The 8278-nt window shown below is 42.3% G+C and overlaps 1 pseudogene; it reads left to right on the top strand.

Moving 5' to 3' along the window:
* The first annotated feature begins 996 nt into the window (after window positions 1-996).
* On the top strand, window positions 997-2062 carry LOC135980118 (olfactory receptor 10A4-like; annotated as a pseudogene).
* Window positions 2063-8278: the final 6216 nt, after the last annotated feature.

Raw genomic sequence — 8278 nt, 5'->3', positions numbered from 1 at the left:
CCCACTGAAGTCCATTGTGTTGTGCCCCAGTCTGCAATGGGACCAGGATTAAGTCATTGGTTTCTTCATTTGAATTTTCCATACAGTGGCAGAGAATCTTAGAGTGTGTGTTTCTGAGCATCTGGGTTGTGTCTGTATTCATATCTATCTATCTATCTATCTATCTATCTATCTATCTATCTATCTATCTATCTATCTATGGATGTGTGTGTGAAACACTATACCCCATATTCTTCATAGAAATAATGTTATAATATGGTTATAGCATATCTAAGATGTATATTATGCAAGATGGGTCTTGTGAAAGATCATTGGAAAGTTTATGATCTGCTGAATATGATTATCCTATTTATATGCATGTATCATTACTGTATTTGAATTTAGGACTATTGACTATGTAACAATTACAAGGTGGTTTACACCTGGAAAACGCCCACCACACAGAATGAAATCAGTCTGGATTGGCCATTGGGGAGAACAATAGGACTTTGAAGATGCTAATCTCCCACCTTCCTGAGAAGCTTCCTGGGATGCCACAAAAATAAATAAATAAATAAAAATAATTACCCTCTTTGCGAAATCTTATTTTGGTAAACATTGTTATAGAATAGAATAACATTCCTGAGGGGAAAACAAAAGAAACGCAGAAAGGAGAAAAGATCCCTTTTTTAATTTCCATGGAGACAGACAAAAAATGTGTTCAAAGAAGAAGAATAGAACCCCCGATGCTGGAAACTGGTATACCTCCATTGCTGGTATAAACTGATGTAGCTCATTTAGAGTCAATTCATCAGACCCCCGTCTGTTGCAAATCAGCTGTAGTTCCACTGGTGTCAAAGTGGTCGGCTCTCCAGCTGACCTATATTGGCACAGCTTGATTGACATCAATGTGGCTCCACCAGCTTATGCCTCATGATGATTGGGTCCAGTTATATATTTCTATACAGAATTGCAGCAGGTTTTAGTCTGAAGCATCCCAACAGAAAGGAAACCAGTATGAATTGTTTGATTCACATCCACATGTTTAGTATTCCTCAGATTCAGTCTCTTTCTTTGCCACTCTTACAGACGACCTATTCAGAGAGTGACCCTGGAGAGAACCAGACCATCTCTGATGTATTCATCCTGGTGGGGTTTTCAAACCTTAACAAGCTGCAAATCATTCTGTTTCTGGTGCTTCTGGTCACGTACCTGGTCGCCCTGATGGGGAACCTGCTTGTTATCCTCCTTATAAAGCTAAACCCCTCACTCCACACCCCCATGTATTTCTTTCTGGTGAACCTGTCATTCTTGAAAATATGCTACACCAGCAGTGTGGTCTCTCAGCTGCTGGTTCACCTCTTGGTGGACCAAAAGACCATCACCATCGCGGGCTGCACTGCCCAGATGTACATCATCTCCATCATGGGCCTGACGTGAATGCTGCCTCTTAGCAGCCATGGCGTACAACCGCTACATCGCCATATGTCACCCCCTGCACTACAGAACTATCATGAGTGGCCAGACATGTGCACAGCTCATGGGTACTTCATGGATCATCGGCATCTCAGTGGAAGTAGTTCAGACCACTTGGATCTTCAGCCTGCCCTTCTGTGGCTCCAACCGCATCCACCACTTCTTCTGTGACATCCCACCAGTGTTGAAGATGGCATGCACGGACATATCCAAAAATATGATTATGGTCTTGACTGTGTCAGTTTTGTTCATTATGGGCCCTTTTTTGTTGATAACCCTGTCCTACATCTGCATTATCTCCACCATCCTCAAGCTGCCGACGGCAGAGGGAAGGCATAAAGCCTTCTCCACCTGCTCCTCCCATCTCAGGGTGGTGACTTTGTTCTACGGAATGGACCTTTTTACCTACCTGAGGCCCAAGTCTATCTCCACCCCAAAGAGTGATCAAATGATTTCCCTCGTGATCACAGTTGCAGCACCTGTATTGAATCCCATAATATACACTCTGAGGAACAAAGACGTGAAGGGAGCCTTTAGGAAAACAGTAGAGAGGAGCATCTTTTCACACAATCGGCGAAAACAGAGAATGAAAATTAGACTTACTTAAAACAGGGGGAATGAGGGAAATAAATAAATATATGTTTTGTTGAATTACTGCTGATGACCCTCACTTTTTAATTGAAATGTTGCCATTTGAAAAAATTGGACTTGTAAACCTATCAGGAGAATGGGAAGAGAAACTTGTGTTACCAAAAAACCCCAAATTTTAAATATCTTCAATATCTGGAATGTCAAAGAAAAAAGAAGCTTAAAATGGAAATCCTTTCATAAAATGTTCACCTTGGTTTTTGCAAATTTTACAATTTTCACCAAAATTTTAATGATGGAAAAAGCCAAACCATCTCTACAGACAACTCCATTTAGGCTTTTCCTTTTCCTGCTCTGTCAGTCCATTGCAGCATTTTAGGATTTGGGTTGCGTTGAGTTTTTTTGGCTGTCTAATGGATTTCCCCGGTGCTCCCTGTTGCCTAATTTTAAATAATATTTCTCAGCACTTATGAACAGTTTCCTATGTAAGACTCTGATGGATCTTTCAATGCCTAACCTGATCAGATCACACAACAACTCTTGAAGCTGGCTCTTGAATTCCATGGCATTTTGCACAGGTTCAGCAGTCTATGCTAACAGATCATGGCGTATATCATAGATTCATTGATTAAAAGGCCATAAGGGACCAATGCTGATCATCTAGTCTGACATTCTGCTTAACGCAGGGCAGAGAGTTTCACCTGGTGATTCCCGAGTCAAAGAAGCACTCTACATCAAGAAAATTGTAGATATTAGATGATTAACATTTGTTCATAATTAATGAACAGGTTATGTAAAATTCAATGGATAATGTGTTGACTAAAGAATGGAGGAAAATTAAGCAATAGAAAATGTGCAAATGTATGAAAATATGTATAAAATATGTAAAATTATGTATATATGTACATATGTAAAAATATGTATAAAATACATATGTAAAATACATAAAAAATAAGAAAATACATATAAAAATGGGCTGGAGAAATGCTGGATCAGAAATTGACGAATGAAACCGAAGGACCCGAACAGGAGATCCAGGCAGGTGAGGAGGACTGACGTCATGGAGGAAGGAAGGACTTTTCAGTGCCCCAGAATGCCTTAACTTGGGAACATTCACTTATTCTGTCTTGTCTGTTATTACTTGTGAGGCAGGAATGTATGTCCAGACACTATAAGTAAGATTAATTCTGTTTTAAATTGTATTAAATAAAGGCAAAACTGATTAAGCCTAAATTGGATGGACATGTGACTCAGTTTCCCACTCTACACTCCCAACAATGTACACAATTTGATAAAAAAGGTAAAGCCCACATAAATGCTCTCATCTCTGCTTTGTTAATTCATTTAGCAAAGCTGTGGCCCTCATACAATAATAATCAGAGAAACAAGCCGTGTCCTGTCAGCGAACACATATGTATTAAGTTAGTATACACCCCATTATGTGAATACACGGCAGTTCTACAAACTGAATTAGCGTATGTTCTTCCCAGTGTTCTGTGCACTCATGCTAACCTACACCTCACACTACCAAGCAACAGTATAACTTAGTATTTAACATAAGCAGATAAGAAATTTGTAAAAGTCAAGATACATTAATTCAGTAATGATCAGTGATCTCTCTGCTGCCATCCATCTCCACCCTCTGACAAACAGAAGCTAGGGACACCACTCCTTAACCATCTGGGCTAATAACCATTAACGGACTTAGCCTCCATGAATGTATCCAGTTCTCTTTTAAACCCTGTTACAGTCCTAGCTTTCACAACCTCCTCAGGCAAGGAGTTTCACAGATTGACTGTGCGCTGTGTAAAAAAGAACTTCCTTTTATTTGTTTTAAACCTGCTGCCCATTAATTTCGTTTGGTGGCCCCTTGTTCTTATATTATGGAACAAGTAAATAACTTCTCCTTATTCACTTTCTCCACACCACTCATGATTTTATATACCTCTATCATATCCCCCTTAGTCTCCTCTTTTCCAAGCTGAAAAGTCCTAGCCTCTTTAATCTCTCCTCATATGGGACCCGTTCCAAACCCCTAATCATTTTAGTTGCCCTTCTCTGAACCTCTGTACGCAGTATTCAAGATGTGGGCATGCCATGGATTTATATAAGGGCAATAAGATATCCTCTGTCTTATTCTCTATCCCTTTTTTAATGATTTCTAACACCCTGTTTGCTTTTTTGACTGCCGCTGCACACTGCATGGACGCCTTCAGAGAACTATCCATGATGACTCCAAGATGTTTCTCCTGATTAGTTGTAGCTAAATTAGCCCCCATCATATTGTATGTATAGTTGGGGTTATTTTTTCCAATGTGTATTACTTTACATTTATCCACATTAAATTTCATTTGCCATTTTGCTACCCAATCACTTAGTTTTGTGAGATCTTTTTGAAGTTCTTCACAATCTGCTTTGGTCTTAACTCTCTTGAGTAGTTTAGTATCATCTGCAAACTTTGCCACCTCACTGTCAGGGGTGGCTCCAGGCACCAGCACAGCAAGCACCTGCCTGGGGCGGCAAGCTACGGGGTGCGGCCTGCCGGTCGCCCTGAGGGTGGCAGTCAGGCTACCTTCAGAGGCATGCCTGTGGGAGGTCCCCCAGTCCCAAGAGGCGCCCCTGCTCTTACACACCCCAAATACTCTGTCCAGCACCTCCCAAATGCCATCTCCCAGTACACACACACACACCCAGCACCCCGAAATACCCCCTTGAGCTCACCCCCCCCCGCAGCAGTGTCCTCTATTAGGGAACTTGAAATACAGGTGTGGTCACCCCAGATACAGTTGAATTTTAAAGGCAGATGTTTCTGTTCTCCCTTACGGTGTGACCGCACTGGGGCCAGGCTCTGGAAGTCTCAGTGAGCTACAATCCCAGCTGGATGCACAAAGGGCAGTTCCAGGAGGGCGGGGTGATTCCCTGCACAGCCTGGGCAGAGGCAGCGTTGCCCTTTTCTCTCCCCTCATTCCGAAGGCTTGCCCCGGACCTGTGTCACAAGGTTGTGGGAGTTGGGTACATGCTGGGAAAAGCCCCGAGGGCCCCCACTCAGGCTGGTTCAGAGAGGTCAGCAGAGCCCGAAGGCCTCCAGCCTGGCTCTCTCTCTCCTTCCCCTTTCCACCTAATACCTTGTGTATCCCGGTGCGGCTGGGCTGAATCTTGCCCCAGGGGGCTCAGCCGAGGGACACCCCGTCTCTCGCTCGCTGTACCGGAGTCTCTCCCGGAGTCAGGGTCACCGTCCACTGATGGAAGAGGTGCCTGGTGGTTGAGGGGTCAGTCCACCAGCTACCTCATCCCTGGAGCGCAGGGTCTCTCCTCTGACCCACACGGAGGGAGCCCTCATTGCTCAGTGTATAACAGGGGGGTCACTTAGCCTCCTGTACAACACGAGCAAGAGCCTTGTGTCCAGCAAGTATAAATGGGAGTGGTTCCCCCCCGGGCTTTGTCTGTGGGTCCGGAAGCCCGGGAGGGCACCGCCCCTCACTCTCAGGCTAGGGTGGCCGCATGGCCGGAGTGAGACTGCTGTCTAGCCCTGTCCACATGTGGGGCAGAGAGGGGGACACAGGGGCACACACCAAAGCTCCTCACCTATGATATAGGAGCAAAAGCCCCATGGACTCTCGGCCTCTGTTTTACAATTGTGCTTCTTTTTTCTTTCTTTTTGTGTGTGTGTTTTTTCGTAATAGTTATATTTTTACCTTTTTAATATATTTTACGTGTATTTCCTTTTTGATTTTATTGTTGTTTATATATATTTTAAGTTTCATTTTATTTTATTTCCCCTTTTATGGTTTTTATATATTTTACAATTCTTTTATTTTTCAGTTTTTATTATTTTACTTTTTATAAGTCTGTTAATCTTTTTGTATTTTATTCATTATTACTATTTTAAATTTATCTTGCACTTTTTATAAATGTATTATTTTTTCTATTTTTTATTCTACTTTATGTGAATCGTATACTCTGTTGTCCAGTCATTTCGGCTCCTATCTTCTTTCACTCCAGTGAGGATCTTCAGCCTCTCCAACCCATCATGGTAGTCATGCGCCGCCCCAGCCGAGTCTCTTTGTCCCCTGACTCCAGCCAGACCCTCCACCACCACCATTCCGATTGGCGGTAATTCAGCGGCGGGTCCCTCAGTCCCTCTCAGAGCGAAGGACCTGCCACCGAATTACCACTGAAGAGTGGAATGGTGCGATCGCGCTGCTGCGGCTTTTTTTTTTTTTTTTTTTTTTTGCCACATGGGGCGGCAGAAAACCTGGAGCCGGCCCTGGAAGAGATTATCTCGTGTTTTTTCAAAGACACAAACTACAGCACTAGCTCCGTAGGGAAATGTTATTAGGCGACAGTTACAGGCCGTTCCATCATCCTTGTTGCTCTGCATGAAATGTCTATTCGGGGCCTAGCGGGAAAAGGTTCTGCTCCCGCAGGTGAATTATTTGTGTCTTTATTCTCCAGACACTTATCAAGCCATTGGTTCTAATTTACAGCAACATTTGAAACCTGCAACTCCCACTGAAGTCAATGAGACCTCAGCCCCTTTGCAAATCAAGCCCACTCTGAACAATGATGAATGGAAAATGATCAAGGACCATACCAGGTCCAAGCACATCTCCTGACCTTGGCCACCTTCTCGAGCATAGGGTGGGCAGTATATTAGCTGTAACAAATAGTTACACTGTTGGAGTAATTAATTCCCTTAGTATTAATTAATTTTCCTCACTGCTCTGAGGCTTGGGATTGGCTCTGACAGAAGGGAAATACACTGCTCTGTACGAACAAGAGAGTGTAAAGCTGCAGGAGCAGAAAAAGCAAAGTCTTTGACATCATTTCTGACCATTGCCTGACCCTCCAGCAGCCCCACACTCTGGTGCCCCTGGTGCCCATTATACAGTATAGACACCCCCTTTAAAAAAACTTTTGTAGTGATAATCAAGATGGCCCATTTAAGACAGTTTGACAAGAGCGTGTGAGGATACTTAACATTGGGAAATAGATTCAATGTGTGTAATGGTGTGTAAAGTTTTTTTTCTCTTGCTGACAATAGCCCATCTTAATTAATTAGCCTCTTAGAGTTGGGAAGGGAACTCCCACCTTTTCATGTTCTCTGTATGTATATATCTCTCCTCACTATATGTTCCATTCTATGGATCTGATGAAGTGGGGTGTAGCCCATGAAAGCTTATGCTCAAATAAATTTGTTAGTCTCTAAGGTGCCACAAGTACTCCTGTTCTTTTTGCGGATACAGACTAACACGGCTGCTACTCTGAAACTAATTAGGCTTGTGTAACTGCCAGGGATTTATATTGTGGGGTATATACTAAGCTAACATGTATGTGTTCGCTAACAGGCCACTGCTGATTGCTCTGATTACACTGGTCTACAATTTTTGAGAAGTCGTTTGTTTCAGAGATAAAATGTGCTATTTATTATGTATTTTGATGTGCTGAATTCAAATATGACCATTAAAACAACTGATTGGCTACTGTTTCTAAGATATTTAAGTTTTTACATTTTATGTCTATGTATATTGTGTAGATAGTAGAGTTTTAATCATAAATTGTAAACCTAGGTCTTTTCATGTGTTTATGGTTGCTTTACATTATAATATGTCACCTGTCCTGTTTATGTAATACTTTAAAATCAGCAAAAGGGTTATATAAATAAAATTTATTATGAAACAAAAGGCAAAAAACGTTTATGTACATAGTTTAGTCCTATTCAGTGTCTACTCGGCGCTTCTTGGCTTGTCTCTTATATTCATTAAATGGAGCATCTCTTGCTACTGTCCAGCAATAGTCTGCAAGCATTAATGGGCTCCATTTGCCCTGATAACGTTTCTCCATTGTTGCAATGTCCTGGTGAATTCTCTCGCCGTGCTCGTCGCTCACTGCTCTGCAGTTCGGTGGAAAAAAATCTAGATGAGAGTGCAAAAAATATATCTTTAGTGACATGTTGCAACCGAGGCTTTTGTATGCCTTGAGGAGGTTTTCCACCAACAACCTGTAGTTGTCTGCCTTGTTGTTTCTGAGAAAATTTATTGCCACTAACTGGAAGGCTTTCCATGCCGTCTTTTTCTTGCCACGCAGTGCATGGTCAAATGCATCATCTCGAAGAAGTTCACGAATCTGAGGACCAACAAAGACACCTTCCTTTATCTTCGCTTCACTTAAACTTGGAAATTTTCTATGGAGGTACTTGAAAGCTGCTTGTGTTTTGTCAATGGCCTTGACAAAA

Source organism: Chrysemys picta, unplaced genomic scaffold (genome assembly GCF_011386835.1).
Source record: "Chrysemys picta bellii isolate R12L10 unplaced genomic scaffold, ASM1138683v2 scaf1891, whole genome shotgun sequence".
Taxonomy (NCBI): domain Eukaryota; kingdom Metazoa; phylum Chordata; order Testudines; family Emydidae; genus Chrysemys; species Chrysemys picta.
This window is presented reverse-complemented; position numbering and strand designations above follow the sequence as displayed.